Source organism: Bubalus kerabau, chromosome 7, assembly GCF_029407905.1.
Source record: "Bubalus kerabau isolate K-KA32 ecotype Philippines breed swamp buffalo chromosome 7, PCC_UOA_SB_1v2, whole genome shotgun sequence".
Taxonomy (NCBI): Eukaryota; Metazoa; Chordata; class Mammalia; order Artiodactyla; family Bovidae; genus Bubalus; species Bubalus kerabau.
The window spans coordinates 61,904,947-61,916,798 of record NC_073630.1 but is presented as its reverse complement, the minus strand read 5'-3'; the positions used below and the strand labels follow the sequence as shown (position 1 = coordinate 61,916,798).

The following is an 11,852-nucleotide window of genomic DNA, read 5'->3' as shown; positions in this document are numbered from 1 at the left end:
ATGCACCAGGAAGAAGAGGAAAATGGGGTTGGTGGGTACCTGGTTAGTCTCTGACATACAATGGATTGAGTGAAACACTTTTTACCATGCTAAAATGTAATGTTTTTGTTTATTTGGTAGTTTTACTGTTTTTCTGCAATATCTTATACTCATTTAGGACATCTTTCTTATGTTGTATTCTTCCTTCCTGATTATATATATATATAGATATAGATATAGATTGATCATTATTCGTATTTCATGCTTTTAATTATTTGGAGTCCTCCCAGTTTTGCTTTTGCAGTCTCTAGGTATTTTCTTCTTTCTTTAGTTTTCTGCCTTCCATATTTTGGACTTGCATTTCAGTCAGAATACATTTATCTTTCTTCCAGTGCTTCAGTGAAATTTTTTTCTGTTTCCTATAGTTTTTATGTATGGATCAGTTATTTCATGCATCATAAAACTTTTAAACCTTGCAGTAAATGGACATTCAAAATACATTATTTGATTAATTAAATAAAACCTCAGACATGCACTCAACTCTTAGAAACACCGTAACGTACTACACTGAGTTCAAAGCAGATAAATTGTATTTAACATTATGAATTGTGGAAATTATAAGCTTGATTTTGAAAAGATTAAATAAATGCTCAGGAACACAATCACTCTTGAGAAACAAGCATTACGTACCCATCAACTGGCACTGTTAGCATTTAAAAATTAACCAACATGGTTTTCATGTAATCCTGGCAAGATCAGGTAAAAACCACACCCAGCCGAACCTCGGAGAAACATCCTTGAGCAATTCAAATATATCGATTTTATTTTTTCCATTGCTGTCATTACTGTCAAGATCAATGAGGTGCTTAGGGACAGATAAAGCCATAGCTGTTGCAACTCATTGTACCCTTTAGCCTCAAGAAACAAGCCCCAGCAGTGGCGACCAGCATAGTCCCAGGGAGTGACAAGTCCTAACAAGGGCACCTTGGCAGAGCACTCTCTGGGTCCCTCCCTGAAGACAAATCAGTAGCTTGATTAGGTGGGGCTGGGGCCAAGCTTCCCTGGGGTGGGGCTGGGGCTGGGCTTGGGCTGGGCCTGGGCCTGGGTGGTGGCAGTCTCTTAAGTGCTGGCTTTCATTGGCTTGGCTACTCTCCACTCTATTACTCTACCTAGGTGACTCGACTCAAAGCCAGGTGAAGCAGTTTGGGAACCACAAAGAGGGCACCTGGTAATTAGCTACCATTTTATAAGAGTGAGTTGTAGGGTCATCAGTCCCCACTTTACAGGCCTGTGTGAGTTCGTGCTGTTACTTCAGTTGTGTCCAGCTCTTTGCGACCCTGTGGACTGTAGCCCACCAGACTCCTCTGTTCATGGGATTCTCCAGACAAGAATACTGGAGTGGGTTGCCAAGCCCTCCTCCAGGGGATCTTCCTGACCCAGGGATCAAACCCGCATCTCTTATGTTGGCAGCGGGTTCTTTACCCACTGAACCTCCTGGGAAGTCCTTTAGCAGACCTCCTGGCTCAGTATCAGAACAGCAGGGAGTGGTGGCTGCAGCTCTTCACAGCACAGCAAGCATGGCAATGTTAGATTTCACTGAAAATTGTGACCCCTGTTCGCCCAGTACTGGATCAACATTTGACTACTCACATCATGTCACACGAATGATGTGTAGTATATCTTAGGTTTTTTTTTTTTAATTCGTTTAAACGATTTGTTTTATGGTTTGCTCTGAAGCCAGAATTAGATTCTTAAGTGCTGTATGAAAAGAGTTCTAAGCAGAATTAAGTCTAACCTGGCTATTTCATTATCTGCTAGATTTAAGTATGTCTTCCTCATATTGTTCTCATCTCAGTGAGATAATTAATTAGCAATTCCAGGAGGTAATTGTGGAAAAGCAAGGTTTTGGGGGGTGGGGATCCTGTGCCAAATGCCCAAAATGAAAAAGAAGAGTTCATCATTTTATCACCTGTCTCTTGGAAAAGATAAACCTTGTTTTCATGTAGCCAGATTTCCTGGAGGCAAATAGGAAACCGGGAGAATCAGATGGAGATGTTAGCTAACAGTTTAACCCTGTGTACCAATCCCTGAGGGAGGGGAGAGTGGGAAGGAGGGAGAGGGGAGGGGGAAATGGGGAGAGGGGAGGGGATTACCCTCATGTGCAAGGTGCTTGATCTAGAACAGTGTTTCTTTATGCCATTTCTTTGTAGATGGAGCCTGCCAACTCGGACTCCTGACTACGCAACACAGTCATTCAGCTCCCATTAAACAGGTCATTGCCAAAATGAGCAAAAATAGACATTATTCTGGGTTGAAAAGGGAGAAGAGTTGGAAAATTGGGGTTGGTCTTATGGAACTTCAGCCACTTGGAAAGCTCAGTGCCAACTCAAAAAGTGTCTTTAAGCAAAATGACGTGAATATGGATGTAAGTCAAGAAGGGCCCAGGATCACGCATCTGCCTTTAAAGGTAAAGTTACAATGTAAGTGACCCAACTTGGTAGAACAACATTCAGAGATGGGGGGCACACCAGAAGGTTAAGTGATTGAGTGGGATATGCAGTAGCTATGGTTGGGCTGCTTTGGGAAATTCTGAGCTTTTTCTTCTGGGGGCTGAGGGTGGGATTGGGGCTCATGAATCAGGGCTTGGCTAGGCAGTCTCTCAGTCTCTTAACTTCTATAGATAGTGCCCAGGGATGGGGAAGCTACATCATGAAAATTTCTGACTGTCAACATCAGGGTGTTAACTGGTTGCTTTCCCTTTAACACCAATTAAGTGTTCACTTGGATGTTTTAACTTAGGAACCTCTGAAACTTTACTGTTTTAGTGTCATCAAGGTAGTATTTAGCAATTTTGATGCTTTAAGAACCTGGCTCTATTTATGTCTAAAAAGCTTTACAGTGCCTTTTAAAATGTTCTCAATGAAACACTTGAGATTATATCAGCACTACGTATGTCATCCCCATGAATATCCTTGGAGTCTCACCGTGAATAATGTGATTAACAAGCATAATGTGTGGCCACCTGGCGCATCAGGTGCTTCATCAGCCTGACTCCTCAGCTAACTTCCTGGGAGGCACTGCTGTAAACATCCTCCAAGATGGCCCCCCTCTTGCCTAAGAATTTTCACTGGCAAAGGAGATGAGACTGAGAGGTCCTTCCGACTTTCAAGCCCTATGATGAAGGAACACTAAGGATTTAACATTTTTATTTCGCATAGATCTTTTTGTTTGTAATGCACAGAGGTAAATGTACCCTTTGAGAGAAGACCTTGGGAGGCAACCGAATCAGTCTTTCTGGCTAGTCAATCCCTCTCCTTCTCCAGCCACACAGGAAGAGGTGGTGGTTGCTGGGGGGGTGGGATGGGGTGGGGGGAGGAAGAGCATCACAATAACCACCACCATTTTCTCTAACCTCTGGGCTCACTCTGACCTCCCAGCGTCCTGATGCAGGAGAAGGCAAACCTGAATCCCTAGTCAAAATCTGTCAAAAGAGGTTTTGCTTAGCAAATGAAGATAGATACTCCAACCTCTCCCTAACTCCTTAGAACCTAAGGATAATGTAAACTATGAAGCTGGTCACATTTATAGGGGGCCAGATCCTGGTAGAAAGCAAAGAGGAACTGAAGAGCCTCTTGATGAGGGTGGAAGATGAGAGTGAAAAAGCTGGCTTGGAGCTCAACATTCAAAAAACTAAGATTATGGCATGCAGTCCCATCACTTCATGGCAAATAGAAGAGGAAAAAGTGGAAGCAGTGACAGGTTTTATTTTCTTGGGCACCAAAATCACTGTGGACAGTAACTGCGGCCATGAAATTAAAAGACACTTTCTGCTTGGAAGGAAAGCGATGACAAACCTAGACAGAGTATTAAAAAGCAGAGACTTTGCCAACAAAGGTCCATCTAGTCAAAGCTATGGTTTTTCCAGTAGTCAGGTATGGATGTGAGAGTTGGACCATAAAGAAGACTGAGTGCCCAAGAATTGGTGCTTTCCAATTGTGGTACTGGAGAAGACTCTTGGGAGTTCCTTGGATTGTACAGAGATCAAACCAGTCAGTACTAAAGGAAATCAACCCTGAATATTCCTTGGACGGACTGATGATGAAGCTCCAATAATTGGGCCACCTAATGTAAAGAGCCAACTCGTTGAAAAAGACCTTGATGCTGGGAAAGATTGAGGGAAGGAGGAAAAGGGGGAGACAGAGGATGAGATGGTTGGATGTCATCACTGACTCAATGGACATTTTGGGACATAGTGAAAGTGAAAGTCACTTAGTCATGTTCGACTCTTTGTGACCCCATGGACTATACTATACAGTTCATGGAATTCTCCAGGCCAGAATACTGGAGTGGGTAGCCTTTCCCTTCTTCAGGGGATCTTCCCAACTCAGGAATTGAACCCAGGTCTCCTGCATCACAGGCGGATTCTTTACCCGCTGGGCCACAATGAAAAGGTCAGTTTTCATTCCAATCCCAAAGAAAAGCAATGCCTAAGAATGTTCTATCTACTATGCAATTGCACACATCTCACACGCTAGCAAAGTAATGCTCAAAATTCTCCAAGCAAGGCTTTAACAGTACATGAATCATGAACTTCCAGATGTTTAAGCTGGATTTAGAAAAGGCAGAGGAACCAGAGATCAAACTGCCAACATCCATTGGATCATAGAAAAGGTAAGAGAACCAGAAAAACATCTACTTCTGCTTTATTGATTATAACAAAGCCTTTGACTGTATAGATCACAACAAACTGTGGAAAATTCTTCAAGAGATGGGAATACCAGACCACCTTTCCTGCCTCCTGAGAAATCTATATGCAGGTCAAGAAGCAACATTTAGAACTGGACATGGAACAATGGACTGGTTCCAAATTGGGAAAGGACTCTGTCATATAAATAAGCTCTATATTATCACTCTGCTTATTTAACTTATATGCAGAGTCAGTCATGCAAAATGCTGGGTTGGATGAAGCACAAACTGGAATCAAGATTGCTGGGAGAAATATAAAAAACCTCAGATAAGCAGATGACACCACCCTTTTGACAGAAAGCAAAGAAGAACTAAAGAGCCTCTTAATGAAAGTAAAAGAGGGAGTGAAAAAGCTGGCTTAAAACTCAACATTCAAAACACTAAGATCATGGCATTTGGTCCCATCACTTCATGGCAAACAGATGGGGAAACAATGGAAACAGTGACAGACTTTATTTTGGGGGGCTCCAAAATTGCTGCAGATGGTGACTGCAGCCATGAAATTAAAAGACTCCTTGGAAGAAAAGATATGACCAACCTAGAAAGCATATTAAAAAGTGGAGACATAACTTGCCAACAAAGGTCCATCTAGTCAAAGTTAATGGTTTTTCCAGTAATCATATGAATGTTAGAGTTGGACTATAAAGAAAGCTGAGCACTGAAGAACTGATGCTTTTGACCTGTGGTGTCAGAGAAGACTCTTGAGAAGCCCTTGAAATGCAAGATCAAACCAGTCCATCCTAAAAGAAATCAGTCCTGAATATTCCTTGGAAGGACTGATGCTGACACTAAAACTCCAATACTTTGCTACCTGATGTGAAGAGCTGACTCGTTGGAAAAGACTCTGATGCTGGGCAAGTTTGAAGGCAGGAGGAGAAGGGGATGACAGAGGATGACATGGTTGGATGGCATCACTGACTCAATAGACATGAATTTAAGCAAGCTCTTGGAGTTGATGATGGACAGGGAAGCCTGGTGTGCTGCAGTCCATGGGGTCACAAAGAGTCAGACACAACTCAGCAACTGAACACCAACAACAAATCCTATATGCTGCCATGACAATGTCTGGTTAGAGTTTGGTTCACCAACCTCCTTTATGGAACATTTCCCCATAGTTCCACCTACTCCCATTCCTATCTTCTACAAAATTCTTCTCACTTTGAATTTAAGGTCAAAAGCTTAGGCTCCCATTATGATATATTTCATCAAAATGAAAGCAACAACAGCAGCAAAATGTTCAAACGAGCAGCAATAGGTAGTAAGAGTAAGATCACTTCTGGAACAGAGAAGTCAAAGTCACGAAGTTCGCCTTTTTTGCATCATCTGACACAAATTTTCTACTCTTACCCTACCAAAGAACTCTAGTGAGAGTATAACCTTCCATATTTAAAGTTAGTGTTCACTAAGCACTCACTATGTGTCCAGTGTCTACTGGGTTCTCTACCCTCTTTTCCTCTATCGAGTCTCACAGTATCCCTCTGGAGCCTATAAAAAGCATGTTTTATTGGGTTTGCTACTGTATAGATGAGAAAACAGAGGTGTAAGGTGATTGGGGATCTTGCTAAGAGTCGCCATGGCTGATCCTGGCTCCCCAGATCTGTGAGACTCCAGGTCTATCCAAGTTCACACCCTTCATTTCTACCAGGTGGCACTGAAGTCTCATGAAGTGATACTTTCCATTGAGGGTCATGGAGGTTAAAGTCAGCAAACTGAGAGAAGAAGCTGATGAAGAGTTTGATTTGCAATTCCGATTTTTGTTTCTTGGTTCTTTCTTTCCCCCTTCAACCCAGATGTCTTAACAAAACCAGCTGTGTAATTTTGCCCAGTGCAAAATGAAAATGTGGGCTTCTTCAAAAGTTATGAAAAATTTCAAAATGGTGCCCATGAAGCTGGCTCTTCGTCTAGCCCTGATTAAAGTTGGCTATTTCTAGTATTCTGTCTCTAGGACTCTCAAAACCCCATTTGGGAGTACTTTCAGAAGAGTGGCTCCAGGAAGTAGACATCTAGATGGAGATGGAGATATTGCTGAGTGAGCGTTGGTAGTATTTTTTTCTTATGTCCCAGGTCAGTGAAGCTTATTCATGTTGCCACCATTACTTTGGCAGCAAAGTGATGTTATACACCTTTTAAATCTAAACACTTAAATGTAGTTTTTATTTGTTAATGTGTATATCACCTTGCTGACAAAGATCCATATAGTCATATCTATGGTTTTTCCAGTAGTCCTGTATGGATGTGAGAGTTGGATCATAAAGAAGGCTGTGCACTGAAGAGTTGATGCTTTTGAATTGTGGTGCTAGAAAAAATTCCCGAGAGTCCCTTGTAGAGCAAGGAGATCAAATCAGTCAATCCTAAAGGAAATCAACACTGAATATTCATTGGAAGAACTGATGCTGAAGCTAAAACTCCAATACTTTGGCCACTTGATACCAAAAGCCAACTCACTGAAAAACACTGTTGCTGGGGAAGATTGAGGGCAGGAGGAGAAGTGGACAGCAGAGGATGAGATGGTTGGATGGCATCATCAACTCAATGGACCTGAGTCTGACCAAACTCCAGGAGATACTGAAGGACAGGGAAACTAGCATGCTGCAGTTATGGGGTGAACAAAATAGTTGACAATAGCTAGGTCAATGGATTCTATAGATGAAATGGTCCAAACTGATGTCTCCCCATTTAGTAAAAACAAACAAACAAAAACCACATCCATTTATTTTATTTAGTTCATGCAAAACAGCTTTGCTTGAGTGAAGAAGGAACATATCTGAGGCACCACCCTAGCTCTGAGTCCTCCTGCATGGCCCAGAAGGTGGCTTAAGTCATGGAGAGGCATTTTCACAAGCAAAGCCCTAAGCAAGAGCCAGGTTCACCTAAGGAAAGACCTTTTTTGCCAAGACTGGACCTGGAAAGGGTGTGGCTCCACCAGGTAAGTTGAGCTTCAGGACAGCCTCTAGGCCCAGAAAGCAGCTGGGCCAGCATCTCCCTGGGCTGGGCAAACTGGTCAGGGGAGGTTACGGAAGGCCTGAAGAAACACGCAGGAAGACGGATGCCACACATCATCAGGGTGGAGACCCCTAAGGGACTCAGGAAACCAGGGCAGGACCTGGGTGGGGTCAAAGCCGCAGGTGATGATCTGTGGGCCTGCAGCTATTAATACTGTTTCATACTGAGGAAGCATTAGAGTGCCAAGCACAGTTCTCTAAGCACTTGAAATGCATTAACAAACTTGGCGGTTCTCAAACTTGAGCATATAGCTGTTAAGACAGATTGCTGAGTTCACTTTCAGGGTTTCTGATTCGGCAGCTCTCTTTGTCTCTTTTTTCTTCCTAAAGCCTCTCCTTTATCCATATCCTATTTTGGGTCCCTCCCTCTCTGCAATCTCTTCCCTGTCCATGCCAACTCTGAGTTATTTCTCCTCTGAGCCCTTCTATCTCCAAGCATATTGGTTAAGGGAACATCCCAGATCTGGGTTTGAATCCTGGATCTACCACTTTACCAGCTCCTTGGCTGTGCCTGTGCGTGCTCAGTCATGTCTGACTCTTTGTGACCCTATGGACTGTAAACCGCCGGGTTCCTCTGTCCATGGAATTTTCCAGGCAAGAATACTTGAGTGACTTGCCATTTCCTTCTCTGGGGGATCTTCCTGACCCAGGGATCAAACCTGAGTCTCTTGCATCTCCTGCATTGGCAGGCTGATTCTTTACCAGCTGAGCCACTGGAGAAGCCCTTGAGAACAAGTTATTTTATGGCTTCACTTCCAAAATATAAACTCAAAGATAAAATTATTAAGAATTTCAAGACAGCAACTGGTGAGCATTAAACACCAGGCAAGAGGCCCTTCTGAGCAAGGGGCCCTGAGCAATTGTATGGGTCAAACACCCCTGAAACTGACCCTGGTTGCAAAGGAGAGAACTTACCGCAGCTCAGAGCCAGTGAAGACAGTCTGGGTGTGAGTGGGAGGATCAGGGAGCAGGTTCTGATAGAGATTTGGGCTCCCACTAGATTGGAAAGACTTGTCAACAATCTAATTATCATAGGAGAGAAATGCTCTGAATATTTAATTTTAGCATTCAGCCCAGGTAGGTAGGATAAAGGAACAAAAGCTGAAAGTTGGCCCTGTGAGTTGTGCTACCGCTCTGAGCTTAGGTACGCATGATTTAGCAAAATATACTCGGTAAGCTCATCCAATTTTAGTCTTCTGGGAAACTATTTTTCTCTTTCCTTTTTTAGTTTCATTAGTAAAAATTTCTTGAGCGAACTGCCCATCTTGATTTGGCTGAGCAAAGAGAGCAAGGAATTTTTCCACATTGAGCTGGACAGACAGGGCTTCAGTGCCTCTCTGGAGGCCAAATGCCGGGGGAGGCTGGGACTGACTCAGCCTAGAAGAGGGGACCAGCATGACTGGACAGGTGGTGTGGCATCCCAGAGACTGGGGACATATTCCACTGTGGGTGTTGCTCCCGCTGACCTGGTGACCATCACAGAATGACAATGATTTGCAGCCTTCTCAAGCAGGCTACACATGGGAGAGTATTTTCCCTCCCAGGAGTCATTCTGAGTCTATGCACACACTCACTGATGATCCTGAAGGGCAGTGTGGTAGAGCAGAAAGAACGTGGACTATCAAAGGAGTCAGACCTAGACCAGAATCACGGCTTTGCTGCTTTTCAATTTCTCCCTCCTTTCTTTCCATCCTTCCTCTCTTTTTGCTTCTTCCCTTTGCTTGCTTTCCCTCTCCTTCCTCCCCTCATTCCATCAATTCACTCACCAAACATTGATTGAGTTGTTATGCTGGTCTGTGCCAAGTGCTGAGGATACAGTGGTGAGTGACCAAGGCAGACACACAATCCCTTCTCTGATGGGACCTGTAGTGGAGAGGCTGTTGAACAGTTATTATAAGGGATGTGTGTGTGTAATTGACAGGCCACCAACCCAGGGTGGTGCGAGGATTTAGCAATGGGGTTTGACCAGGGCAAGGATCATGGGCAAGGTACTCAATGCTTCATTGTCCTCTGCTCTAAATAGTGATAATTAATGGGTGTAAAGTGTCCAGCACCAGGCTTGGTCCACAAAGACATTATGACAACTCAAGCCAGCTTTGGGATTCTTCTTGGAGAACTGTTACCACAAGGAGTTTCAAGCCCCATTCATGGTCATTTCTTAGGGCATTGTCCTACTTATCTTTCCACCCTGGTGCTGCCTCTCTGGGTCCAGGGTTCCCCAGAAGGCAGAGACAGCAATTACCCTCTTTCAATCTATGGAGCATCTACAACAACGCCCAGTACATGGTAATGGCTCAGTAAATGTTGCTGGATGAAAAGGAGCTGAAAAATGAAAATGAGTCCCAGAGAAAATACACCAGGCAATCTACAGAATGAGAACATTTTACAGAAAGAAATTAGAACCCATACAGCTGTTCTGATACTATCTTTATGACCTCTAGGGAGAATAAAAACCAACACATATCACACACTTTCTCTCATCGTTTCCTCTGCTATCAGGCAGGGAGCATTAATAAAAGAAAGAATATTTAGTTGGGATTTTACTCCAAGGGATCCTTCTTAATTAAGTGGTAAGGCATTAATTAAAAATCTAATTAATCATCATAAGCTGTCACTGCCATGCTTGACAGTCAGGTGCAGGCTTTCTGACAGACATAAAGTTATAGTAGCTCTGAGCTGTATGTAAAAGAAATATTCACTCACCCTCCAAATGGTGGAGAGTCACCGAGCAGGCCATCCTTCTGTAAGCCTCTTACAGGCTAATATACAGAGATGGACTTAACATGGAGACAGTGAGGCTTAATCTTTGGGCCCCTCATTTTCATAGATCTTATCCAGGTCATGGTATGGGACCTCAGTGTATGTTTCGTTATATATTAACACACACACACACACACACATATATATGTATATCAGATCAGATCAGATCAGATCAGTCGCTCAGTCGTGTCCGACTCTTAACAACCCCATGAATCGCAGCATGCCAGGCCTCCCTGTCCATCACCAACTCCCAGAATTCACTGACACTCACGTCCATCGAGTCAGTGAAGCCATCCAGCCATCTCATCCTCTGTTGTCCCCTTCTCCTCTTGCCCTCAATCCCTCCCAGCATCAGAGTCTTTTCCAATGAGTCAACTCTTGGCATGAGGTGGCCAAAGTACTGGAGTTTCAGCTTTAGCATCATTCCTTCCAAAGAAATCCCAGGGCTAATCTCCTTCAGAATGGACTGGTTGGATCTCCTTGCAGTCCAAGGGACTCTCAAGAGTCTTCTCCAACACCACAGTTCAAAAGCATCAATTCTTCAGCACTCAGCCTTCTTCGCAGTCCAACTCTCACATCCATACATGACCACTGGAAAAACCATAGCCTTGATACATACATACATACATAGATTTTGGGGGCGGGGGGACAAAATTTGCAATGGTAAGATATTTTTATACTCTCTTTCTTAAAGAGGGTGCCTTTAAGGTTCAAGTCAATAGATTTAGATTTCTGCTACTAATAACATGTCTCCTAGAAAAGGTCTAGGGGGTAAGATGAAGCCCAGGTGGAATGACATTAATAATGAAGATGGTGTTGATGATGATAATGTAGGTTGTGACTGTACAGAGAGGAACTGGAAAGAAGGGCAGTGCAGAGCCCAGAGAACTTGTGGAAAATTGTTTTGGATCAAAATGAACAGCAAAGGCCTCATCAAAGTATCTAAAAGTCAACTGACCAAGGTTAGAAGGCATAACTTAACCTGATCTAAACCCAGGGTTCATGGAGGGGCTCCTAGGGCTCCATGGGCACCTTGAGTCTGAAAGTCATTCAGTCATGTCTGACTTTTTGCAACCCCATGAAGTATACAGTCCATGGAATTCTCCAGGCCAGAATACTGAGTGGGTAGCCATTCCTTTCTCCAGGGGATCTTTCCAACCCAGGGATAGAACCTAGGTCTCCCTCATTGCAGGTAGATTCTTTACCAGCTGACCCACCAGGGAAGCCCCCGAACTGTGTGCAAATTATCTCTATATGTGCATTTTTTCCTAGTAACAGCAATTCTATTCACAAAGATGGGAAAGTCTGAAATGGACATAATTGACAATGGATTTTGTAAGATTATACTATTCTACAGAATAGTAC

General features: G+C 43.4%; 1 long non-coding RNA gene across 1 annotated transcript; it reads left to right on the top strand.

The window, feature by feature from the left end:
• Positions 1 to 1,075: 1,075 nt before the first annotated feature.
• Positions 1,076 to 6,504, top strand: LOC129657215 (uncharacterized). Its single transcript, XR_008716613.1, has 3 exons — positions 1,076 to 1,377; positions 2,190 to 2,446; positions 6,371 to 6,504. It is a non-coding gene; the product is annotated as an uncharacterized LOC129657215 (long non-coding RNA).
• The last annotated feature ends 5,348 nt before the right edge of the window (positions 6,505 to 11,852 follow it).